At 37.5% G+C, this 12,799-nt stretch overlaps 1 long non-coding RNA gene across 1 annotated transcript in view; it reads left to right on the top strand.

Annotated features, from left to right (window-relative positions):
* The window catches only part of LOC144965398 (uncharacterized), a 4,529-nt gene extending 2,819 nt beyond the window's left edge, over window positions 1-1,710 (top strand). The window contains exon 2 of the long non-coding RNA XR_013644012.1: window positions 1,537-1,710. This is a non-coding gene — a long non-coding RNA (uncharacterized LOC144965398). The remainder of the gene's footprint in view (window positions 1-1,536) is intronic.
* Window positions 1,711-12,799: the final 11,089 nt, after the last annotated feature.

Here is a 12,799-nt window from a genome sequence, read left to right as displayed (position 1 = left end):
GTTTTGAAACAATGGGTCACATGTATATTATGCCAAGAAACACAATAAATAAACACATGACAATCTGTTAGAATCGGTTCAAAAAGGTCCTGAGTTAAGGCGCTTATTGAGTTAAATTTAAATACCAATAACTGATATTAACAATGCCAAGTATTTATTGACAATTAAAACCAAGGCGGAAAGTGTTGGTTATTACATAATCGTATGTGTTCAGGGGCGTGATCAGATTATAATAATAGCATCATCAAGTCTGTAGAACAGCTATCAATTTCGCTCTTATTGATTAAAATGACAAAATTGATTAGTAAGAGGATTCATGTAAAATACTAGGCTTGACTGAAAAGTATTGGCACCTATTGAATATTTCCGATGTGCGTTATTTCTTCTTCTATTACGTCACCAAATTTTGTTTTGCTGCTATTCCTTGATTTCATTTTATTTTATTTGAAAGAACTCTTATTCCAGCATGTCGGTCGAAGAAATCAGACACACAAAAATAATGCCTAGGGTTACTAATCAAGCAAGCCGGCTGGATTAAAGATAAGCCAAACGGGTTTATACCATTTTCAAATCAAAACCCAGAGACGCATATGATTAAAATAAATGAATAAATATATAATACACCAGAGCCATTCTTCCTGAGATTAAATAAATACAGGAATAGTAATTAACTTGTCAATTATACATAAACCATAATCTGCATTTTACCTTTCACTCATTATGAAAAGAACTGTTATTTTGCATTGGTTGTTACTATTGCCTTGACTCACTTGTTATTATTACAGTCAGTTATAAGGGATCCTAAGGCTATTCTTAATCACCCCTAGATTAAACGTGAGCCGTTTGTGGTGTAGGTTGAGTGGCACAGCTGCAGCGATAGCCATAGCGCGCATAAAAGGTTTGAACCCAGACCATTGAGCTTATCGTTTGGACTCGAACCCACTTCGAAGCAAAATACCCCGCCACAGTAATCATCTATGGCTAAAATAATAATAATAATAATAATAATAATAATAATAATAATAATAATAATAATAATAATAATAATAATAATAATAATAATAATAATAATAATAATAATAATAATAATAATAACAATAATAATAATAATAATAATAGTAATAAAAACAGAACTCAGTAATATACTTCCATTTATTGCTTCCAACTAGCATCAAAATAACCAAAATCATAGATAGACACTTATTCACAACTGCGTTGAAAATTTCAGCTGCGGCGAGAATTTCTCACTACAACGTTCATATCAACGACGTAATAAGGAAGAGTTGGATAAATCGTTGGACACGGAGAATGCTCACACAAACGTATGATCACATTAACTCACTCAACTCTAACACCGACTGTATCCGTAGTTTACCCAGGTTACTTTTACCCCATACCTATTTATTACATTTTTCTGAGACAAATTATAGGCGTAGTATCAAAGCTAATGTTTTTAGTTTTTACATATTAATGATAGTTGAATAAAACTATCTATGTACATGCTCATTTTTAATACATTTTTTTTTACAATTTAAGAGACACCCCAAGGATGCAAAGATTGGCACTGATGGCAAAGTGCAGACGTTGGTGTCGATGTCGATGCGAGTTCCTCTTCGACGTGATGCAATAATTGGTACATCTATGGTGGCTCAGTGTGAATGGCAACGGTGTCTAGGCTGATATTTAACTTGATAAACGGAAAGGACTTAAATAAAGCTGTGTTTTGATACCTTGTCATTTCCGTATCAATGTTTTGAATATCCTTTGAATATTATACAAGACCGGCGTCAAGATTTTTCAGTTTGCTCTTGTAGAACCAAAATAAAACAATGAAACCAAATAAACGGTTGTTACCTTCAGCACTGGACGGCAGGCAGTTAGTTGAGAGAAAAAAACAGAGAAAAGAAAAAGAGAGAAAAGGGAGTACACACACACACACACACACACACACACACACACACACACAGTAGAGAGGAGAGAGAGAGAGAGACAGAGAGAGAGAGAGAGAGAGAGAGAGGGAGAGAGACAGAGATATATAAATAGATAGATAGATAAAGAGACTGATAGATAGATAAATAAATAGATAGGTAATAGATATATAAATAGATAGATAAAGAAAGGGTGAGTGTGTGTGTGTGTGTGTATGTGTGTGTGTAGATAGATAGATAGAGAAAGAGAGAGAGAGAGAGGTTGAGAGAGAGAGAGAGGGGTTGAGAGAGAGGTTGAGAGAGAGAGAGAGTGAGAGAGAGAGGGAGAGAGACAGAGATATATAAATAGATAGATAGATAAATAGACTGCATGATAGATAGATAAAGAAATGGTGAGTGTGTGTGTGTGTGTGTGTGTGTGTGTGTGTATAGATAATAGAGAAATAGAGAGAGAGGTTGAGAGAGAGAGAGAGAGGTTGAGAGAGAGAGAGAGGTTGAGAGAGAGAGAGAGAGGTTGAGAGAGAGAGAGAGAGAGAGGTTGAGAGAGAGAGAGAGAGAGAGGGAGTCAGTCATAGGAAGATGTAAATCCAAACTGTATTCTATGAAATTTTAATAAAACCACTCAATGGGAGCGATCTATATTCAGGTTTTCGTGCAACCAAGTCATCAATCACATGATTTGTTGCTGTCTAACGATTGGATATTTCTTTTAAAATGTAAACACGCTGCTTTGTTCATGAAAGTTGTAAACATACGTATGTGTCAAACAGAAAAAAATGGCCAATCGTGATGTTAGATATTTCGAAAGCTGTGAGTACTTTTCACTATGTGGGTCACTTTTAGCACATTTTGCAATGTGACCAATGATCTCGAGCACATCGAAAGTTTATATAGATCGCTCCCATTATCCATTTTCATAATGCAACCGAGTTGTATAATTGAAGTCTCCTACGGTCGAAAGTCTTGCGATAGCATTGGCCTTGACTTGGTTGTTGCTTGTGGTCAGTTTGGTAAGAAACCAAGATTGCATCACTGCAGAAGGGCTGGTGACCGACATTGATATCAGCACGGTATCTCGTCCACTCATTGAGCAGTCGGCTACGTGATATATTGACTATGTTGTCATACAGCTGGCTTAAACTATGATCAGTGTGGTGCGAAAATCGGCTGGTTCGTTAAACAGCATATTGTATTATAATATTATGGGAGACTAATCTATACTCACACACACACACACACACACAAATACACACGCACGCGGGAGCACAATATGCAGGATATAAAATGTGTGTGTGTGTGTGTGTGTGTGTGTGTGTGTGTCTGTCGTGTATATATAGAATGCGCTTGGCCAAGGAGTTCACAACATTGCCATCCGGAAGTATAACGGACCAACACACAAACTCTGTGTAACCATGAACTTTTATAGATAGTATGCAGATGACGTCACTCAGGCCTTTGTTATTGTTTTTGCCATCCGCGTTTGTGAGTTGTTCTCACTAAACTGTATTAACCAGACTATAAAAGTTCATGGTTACACAGAGTTTGTGTGTTGGTCCGTTATACTTCCGGATGGCAATGTTGTGAACTCCTTGGCCAAGCGCATTCTATCTATAGTCTGGTTAATACAGTTTAGTGAGAACAACTCACAAACGCGGATGGCAAAAACAATAACAAAGGCCTGAGTGACGTCATCTGCATACTATCTATATATAGTGAAATTTGCAAACGTTATGTTTCTTCAGTGCAGTTTGGCATAATATGTATAAATCTATATATTAATATCACACGGTGAAATAACTGTCACGATCTCACTTTGATCTAAATTAAACAAATAGACTAATAGTCAAGTTAACGAAATATAAAAATTAATAAATATATATAAATAAATAAATGAATAGATAATTAAGTGAATTGATAAATAAGTAAATGGATAAATAGATAAACTGAATAATTATTGTGCCCTGTTTCAAACAACTTATATTGAATATGGGATTATCAAATTTTATCAAATTAAACGTCTCGCGGGTTTCTATTTTTTTTTTTTTTCAGAAAGAAAAAAATAATAAATGAATCAACCGCAAAGATTAGAATAAATGTGGTGGAAAATGTGAAGAAGGTGAGAAGTTGAAAGAAGGGCTGGGTGGAGGAGGAATGGGGGTGGTTGGGGGGGGGGGGGGGGTGAGAAGGGGACACTAAAGGAAAAAATATGGTGAGTTGAAATATATAACAACTTTTAGCGTTTACAACCACATGACCTATTTTCAAAATTCAAAGACCAAGGAACACCGAGGCAAACACGTCATATTGTCCATATTACGGATTGACGTATCTACTTCGACGATCGCGGTGCGGTTCCAAAGTCCTCGCAAGAGGCAGCAGGTTGTTTATTAACATTCCATAATATAATTTATTATTACCCAAGATCGTGGTGTTTGAGTTTCATCGTACAAACTGTGCATTCGCTTGGAGCGTGAACTGTGGATCGGGTCACGATGCTTTGCCCCAACTCCTCCACATTCGATCACAGGATTGGAACAACACAACTAGCTAGAGAGACAATGAAAAAAAGAGATCTTCTTCTTCTTCTTTTTCTCCTCCTCCTCCTCCTCCTCCTCCTCCTCCTCCTCCTCTTCTTCTTCTTCTCCTCCTCCTCCTCCTCCTCCTCCTCCTCCTCCTCCTCCTCCTCCTTCTTCTTCTTCTTCTTCTTCTTCTTCTTCTTCTTCTTCCGGTCATGATGATGATGATGATGATGATGATGATGATGATGATGATGATGATTATGCATCATCTTTTATTATTATTATTATTATTATTATTATTATTATTATTATCATTATTACTATTACTACCACTACTATTACTACTACTACTACTACTACTACTACTACTACTACTACTACTACTACTACTACTACTACTACTACTATTATTATTATTATTATTATTATTATTATTATGATGATTATTATTATTATTATTATTATTATTATTATTATTATTATTATTATTATTATTGTTATTATTATTATTATTATTATTATTATTATTATTATTATCATTATTATTATTATTATTATTATTATTATTATTATTATTATTATTATTACAATTAAAACAACGACGACAACGATGATGATAACATCATTAATGGAGTCAACTACCCTATATAGCAGTTATGGTTACTTATATTCTACACTGCCGTTAGTTACACAATTGCACCTCAGCCAGGTAAGTTAGTGTTTCATCGAAGAAGACAAACACACAACGAAGAAAATCATGCCTTCATACTGTCTCTTTACCAGAAACCAGGACGTACCTTCATTGACATAATATAATTTATACCTACTTCGTTTTCTTGCAACCTTTAACCTAATATTTTATAACAGGATCGCAGTAACAACGAGCACACACACACACACACACACACACACACACACACACACACGCACGCACACACACAGGCACACACTCTCTCTCTCTCTCTCACCATTCTTGCCCCTTCAACTCTTCTTTGTCTATTTATAAACAGTATTATATATTCACGAAGCAAATCTTATACAGCTGTTAAAGAAATCATTGTTTACTTTTTTCAATCTAGATAACATCTTGAACCGATACCATATATTATTGCCATTAACATTTCATATATAACTAATATCATAATATTAAAAATATCATAATATTAAACAATTATTCACGAACAGTTGTAAGAGGCAACTAAAGCTTCGCGAAGTCCCAGGTTTGAGTGTTTTGCCAAGATAAAGGTAATTTAAAGGACGAGTTTTCTGGCCAAATTTGTAAATACGAGTTTTCCCAGAGTACGGCAGTTAACTGGTTTAAAAATAAGGTATAATAATCAATAATCGTAGAAACTATATTACATACTGTAATTCGAGGTGAACGGGGGAAATCTAATTTTTTAGTCTTGCTTTCTTTCTTCCTTTTTGATTTTATTTTCCTTTTCCTTTAACTTGGCATGATCTAGATTATCTGACCTAGATTAAAACCTCGACGTCCTTTTTAACTTGACTATTCATCACTTTTGCCAACTATATCGTAAACAACCCTTAGGAGTGTTATCTGGTATTTTTAATCTTTTCTTTTTCATTTTAAGGCTATCCCTTCTTCTGGTATGACACTCGCTTTCGGATCGGAAGGTCATGGATTCGAGTCCCGCTCTGAGTCTTAGTGGCGCTTAATGCTTAGTTCCGAGTCCTTGGAAATTACTCTTTACTCACATTCTCTCACCGTACTCATGTGTTAAATAAGTACCATTAATAGTGGTATCTGCTGGAAAATAATTTTAATACCAGCTACTAGGCGTCATATCTCTTTCTACATGTTCATAAGTCTTGCTGTTCGCTCGGGCCCATTGTAAAGCTCTTTGAGCACATTTAGTGGATATTGCACTATATAAAAGTTCATCTTATCAGGTCTTCACTGGGGCTTAGCAGTGGGGGGGGGGGGGGGGTCATTAGACCATACATTCACTAAAGAAGAAAATAAGGATGATGCATATCCTTAAGAATGTGATCCATTGCGACTAACTATATCGTGGTAGTGGTATGACAATCGGCTCCTTGGTTCGTGTCAGTCATCCTGTGAGCGGTGCAAGGTTAAATCCTTTACCTACTGTCTTTACTCGCATTCTCCCACTGCACTGGGGCGCAAAATGAGCACCGGGACTGTAACAGCGTTGCCTCTGTCGAAAAAGGATTATTATAGCGCCCTTTATAGGCGTCGTGTCTCGTCCTGTTGGTTAAGTGTTGCTGTTGGCTTGGAACCCGTTTGAACCCATTAAATAGATATTGCGCTTGATGAAAGCTCAAGTTTGTTTGACAACACAGAGAAGTTTAATCCTTGTGAAATGAATGGATACATTTCCATAGTGCATTTCAACGGGGTGAACCATGTTTATGCCCTGAGCAAAGCTGCATTTTTCATCCACTCAGGTAACACAGAAAACAATGTTATTTTCACTCTTATAAATCCCCTAAAAGACTGCGCGACCCAAGATGTGTCAAGATAATATTACATGGCGTAACCGAGGACAAAACGTCAGACATGGAAACAATTTGAGTTTTCTACCGTTGTGATTCATCTAGTTTCTCATCACCCTCACAACCACTAGACTCTCCATGGCCCTCATTTATAAGTGACATGACATACATTGCATTTGGTTATATTATGAGCTCACTATTCCATTAAAAACAACAAAAAAAAAAACAAAAGAAAAAAGAAAAACAAACAAACAACAACAACAAACAACTCCCCCCCCCCAAAAAAAAAAAACAAAAACAAACAAAAAACAAAAGAAAAACACCAAAAATAAAAACAAACAAAACAACAAAAACAAAACAAAACAGCAAACAACAACCGTATTCTCTTTGTCAGTTGTTAACAATTTTGATTAACAAAGAAAAAAGAATGACATAACTCACAACATCAAAACGTTTAGTGCGTCAGTGATGGAAAGGGGAGTGTGGGTTTATTCGGCTGCACCCGAAGTGCATTCATTTTCCTTTCCGGTCCGTCTTGCCCTCCATTTGACCTTTCCTCTCAGTCGATCTCTTGTTTTTATCAAAGTGAGTGCAACTCACTCGTTTTTAGTTGCCGAACCGAACAGGAACCGAGCGCGAACGTTTAATCGGAATTAAAATTTGTTTCAGTTTCTAACCAACAAAGTGAAACAACGCACGGAGTTTCTTTGTTATTGTGTTTAGAACACCTGGATGATCAGTTCTCACTAAATAAATGTTTGTATTGCAATACTCGTATAGATAGTATGCACTTGGCTAAGAAGCTCACAACATTGCCACCCGGAAGGTTCACGGACCAACACACAAAACTGTGTGTAACCATGAACGTTTATAGTTTGGTTAATACAGTTTAGTGAGAATTACTCATAAACGCGGATGGCAAAAAACAATAACAAAGACCTGAGTGACGTCAACTTCGAACTATCTATAATCGTTTTAGGTTACACGTGGTTTTGTTTGCTGTGTTTGTTGTGAGTTAAATTGCAGAAATGCATAGCGGCGTCTAATGACACACTGGTTATTCACGATCACGGGATGAAATGAGTACTCAGTTTACAGCCTTAGAACTAGCCCACACAGGAGACTGTCTCCGACGACCCGGCACTGTCGTCGTCGGGCACGGACAAAATACTCAGGATAAAGAGAAGAGCCGCGAGACCAAGCACCTAAAGAACGGCAGAGGGCGTCGGTTGCTTTGTATGGGTAGGTATATCGGCTCTTCTCTTTATTCTTAGTATTTTCTCCGTGCCCGACGTCTTTATCCGGAAAACGAGAGAGGACGACAGTACCGGGTCGTCAGAGTCAGTCTCCAGTGTGGGTTAGCCCTTAGTCCGATCGCTCGACCTAATTGTGACTCACAACTCCCACTGGTGAGGTTAAGCTGACTCAAGCTCAACGTTCACCGACACTTTTGTTATTCATATTATTCGAATGAGTTGATCTTATTAGATTCGGCGCCCTGTATGTATTGGAAATTGAGTAATAGTTTTGGAAAATTATCACAACAAACTCGCAAGTGTCAACGTAGCTCTATGATACAATGTTGGTCGTTTGGGTTCAGAAGTTCGATGGATCTTAGATTTAGATAATCTTGCTCTAATTATAAATGTGAACATTTTTATAGCGGATTTCCATTGATCCACTATCCTCAATGCACTTCACAATGCTTCATTTATTCCCCCAGCAAGCCATAAGGAACCACATTTCCATTTCATAAAGTGCCGATCGCCCTTTTTTGTACTAAGTCTCTTACAATATCCGTCAATATAGCTAGGTACACATTCACACCTGGGTCGAGTGGGGGTAACTAACGTGTGTTAAATGCCTTACCCAAAGACACGTCGAAATGTGAAGTAAAGTATATTTCGCCCTTAAGATCAACCGCGATTCGACGACCCATAGCTACCTTAGTACTTGTCAATCACTTGATGCAAATAGCCTACAGATCATGAGCATCACTCACAATTTTTACATGGACGATTGAAAATAAAGTGCATAATGTCGCCAGGTGTTGTGATGCAATTCTTTCATCAGTATGTCAAAATATTGTTTGTTTTGTTTTTGAGGTTATTACGGCGCATGCAACACACAAAGGTCATATAAGCGCCAGTAAAAAGGAAGAAAATGGGATAGTAAAAAGTTCAAGGATAACAATTAAAACACCCAAGAAAAAGTAAGACAAAGGGGAATTGATTCAAATAGGAAACAGGTGTAGATTACAAGAGCACACTATCAGTGTACTTAGTTTGAGATCACCTAAAAGTCTCATCCAGACACAAGCACAGGTCTCCACTAAGAGGAATACACTCACATGTTTACACATTATTATATATATTATAACACAAAAATTAATACAATGCATAACAGAGAGATGATTTACAAGACAAAAAATATCATCTCCCAAAAATATGCATTTGACTGTTTCCCTCCCAGCCAGGGCCGGGACAAAACCAATTAATCTCAAACCAAGACAAAGACAGAAAGCCTGTTGGGAAACAGATATAGGGGGATAGAAGACAGCAAGTGCCTCTCTGCCCACCCAGCAAAATATTGTGATAAATACTCTAAAACTAAGGGATTGACCAATTTGTCTGTTTGGCGTGTGCCAATGGTATATGTGGAATAAAGGAATGTTTGCCAGGCTTTGTCTTTGACTGGAAATAAATTATAATCAAAGAGACGGAATAGCTACAATTTCCAGTTAACGAAAAGGCACAGCCAACATTCCTTAGTGTGATGGAAACCAAGCATTTACTGGCTGCAAGGAGATACAACTGTGCAATTTTAAAAAAGAGTTGATGCCACTTGTAGATTGTGAAAAGGAAGGTGATGGGGCAGTCAAAAGATTAGTTGTTTGCTTTTAACAACGGTTTTACGGCGCTTGCGACACATCTAGATCGTATCAGCGCCAGTAAAAAGAAGAAAATGAAATAGTCAAAATATTTTAGATTTACAAGGCACCCAAGAAAAAGTAAGACGAAGGAGACTTAGTTCAAATAGGGAACAGATGTAAATTCCAAGAGCATACTATCAATATACTTACATCCAGACACTAGCACAGGATCTCACTAAGAAGAACACACTCAAATGTTTACAGTATACATAACTAACAATATGTACGTAACAGAGAGATGATTAAGCATGAAAAAAAAAAAATCTCCCAAAATTATAACTACACATTTGACGATTTCCCTCCTAGTCAAAGACACCAGCCAGGACAAAAACAGAAAGCAACTCGGAAAACAGATATAAGGGAATAGAAGACACAGCGTGACCTCCTGCCCACCATGGGAGGTCAAAGAACCCCGCCCAGTTAAAAGATAGTGTTTAGATGCTCTTACAAGAAAGGTTTAGAAGGAACCAAGGAAGATTTATACAGAAGACAAAACAGGTCTCATTCAAAGGCATAAGGGGAGATCAACCATAAGTTCAATCCAGATGCAAGTACAGAATCCCTGCCAAAAGGGATTCACTCAAATGTACGGTGCCTTGAATTCGGAGCAGTCTATTTCCTGTTCCATTATCGTTTTGTTTATTCGCCTTAACAACGCCATCCTCTCATGTCATTTCGTCTTTAGTGTCTCATTCAACCTGTCTTCGTAAATTAAAATGAAGGATCTTTCCATATTATTTTTGATATTCAGTAGCTTATGAATAAATCTTGATATACAAACCCGATGGATGATTTACAAGGAAATAAATTTTACTCCTTCCCCCCATCCCCCCTCGAAAAAAAAACCCATTAGAAAAAAACAAAAAAAGTGAGTGCAACTCACTCGTTTTTAGTTGCCGAACCGAACAGGAACCGAGCGCGAACGTTTAATCGGAATTAAAATTTGTTTCAGTTTCTAACCAACAAAGTGAAACAACGCACGGAGTTTCTTTGTTATTGTGTTTAGAACACCTGGATGATCAGTTCTCACTAAATAAATGTTTGTATTGCAATACTCGTATAGATAGTATGCACTTGGCTAAGAAGCTCACAACATTGCCACCCGGAAGGTTCACGGACCAACACACAAAACTGTGTGTAACCATGAACGTTTATAGTTTGGTTAATACAGTTTAGTGAGAATTACTCATAAACGCGGATGGCAAAAAACAATAACAAAGACCTGAGTGACGTCAACTTCGAACTATCTATAATCGTTTTAGGTTACACGTGGTTTTGTTTGCTGTGTTTGTTGTGAGTTAAATTGCAGAAATGCATAGCGGCGTCTAATGACACACTGGTTATTCACGATCACGGGATGAAATGAGTACTCAGTTTACAGCCTTAGAACTAGCCCACACAGGAGACTGTCTCCGACGACCCGGCACTGTCGTCGTCGGGCACGGACAAAATACTCAGGATAAAGAGAAGAGCCGCGAGACCAAGCACCTAAAGAACGGCAGAGGGCGTCGGTTGCTTTGTATGGGTAGGTATATCGGCTCTTCTCTTTATTCTTAGTATTTTCTCCGTGCCCGACGTCTTTATCCGGAAAACGAGAGAGGACGACAGTACCGGGTCGTCAGAGTCAGTCTCCAGTGTGGGTTAGCCCTTAGTCCGATCGCTCGACCTAATTGTGACTCACAACTCCCACTGGTGAGGTTAAGCTGACTCAAGCTCAACGTTCACCGACACTTTTGTTATTCATATTATTCGAATGAGTTGATCTTATTAGATTCGGCGACCTGTATGTATTGGAAATTGAGTAATAGTTTTGGAAAATTATCACAACAAACTCGCAAGTGTCAACGTAGCTCTATGATACAATGTTGGTCGTTTGGGTTCAGAAGTTCGATGGATCTTAGATTTAGATAATCTTGCTCTAATTATAAATGTGAACATTTTTATAGCGGATTTCCATTGATCCACTATCCTCAATGCACTTCACAATGCTTCATTTATTCCCCAGCAAGCCATAAGGAACCACATTTCCATTTCATAAAGTGCCGATCGCCCTTTTTTGTACTAAGTCTCTTACAATATCCGTCAATATAGCTAGGTACACATTCACACCTGGGTCGAGTGGGGGTAACTAACGTGTGTTAAATGCCTTACCCAAAGACACGTCGAAATGTGAAGTAAAGTATATTTCGCCCTTAAGATCAACCGCGATTCGACGACCCATAGCTACCTTAGTACTTGTCAATCACTTGATGCAAATAGCCTACAGATCATGAGCATCACTCACAATTTTTACATGGACGATTGAAAATAAAGTGCATAATGTCGCCAGGTGTTGTGATGCAATTCTTTCATCAGTATGTCAAAATATTGTTTGTTTTGTTTTTGAGGTTATTACGGCGCATGCAACACACAAAGGTCATATAAGCGCCAGTAAAAAGGAAGAAAATGGGATAGTAAAAAGTTCAAGGATAACAATTAAAACACCCAAGAAAAAGTAAGACAAAGGGGAATTGATTCAAATAGGAAACAGGTGTAGATTACAAGAGCACACTATCAGTGTACTTAGTTTGAGATCACCTAAAAGTCTCATCCAGACACAAGCACAGGTCTCCACTAAGAGGAATACACTCACATGTTTACACATTATTATATATATTATAACACAAAAATTAATACAATGCATAACAGAGAGATGATTTACAAGACAAAAAATATCATCTCCCAAAAATATGCATTTGACTGTTTCCCTCCCAGCCAGGGCCGGGACAAAACCAATTAATCTCAAACCAAGACAAAGACAGAAAGCCTGTTGGGAAACAGATATAGGGGGATAGAAGACAGCAAGTGCCTCTCTGCCCACCCAGCAAAATATTGTGATAAATACTCTAAAACTAAGGGATTGACCAATTTGTCTGTTTGGCGTGTGCCAATGGTATATG

Source organism: Berghia stephanieae, chromosome 1, assembly GCF_034508935.2.
Source record: "Berghia stephanieae isolate SIO BIC M18660-M18661 chromosome 1, UCSD_Bste_1.3, whole genome shotgun sequence".
In the NCBI taxonomy this organism is placed as follows: Eukaryota; Metazoa; Mollusca; class Gastropoda; order Nudibranchia; family Aeolidiidae; genus Berghia; species Berghia stephanieae.
The sequence above is the reverse complement of the archived record's forward strand: the minus strand, read 5'-3'. Positions and strand labels throughout refer to the sequence as shown.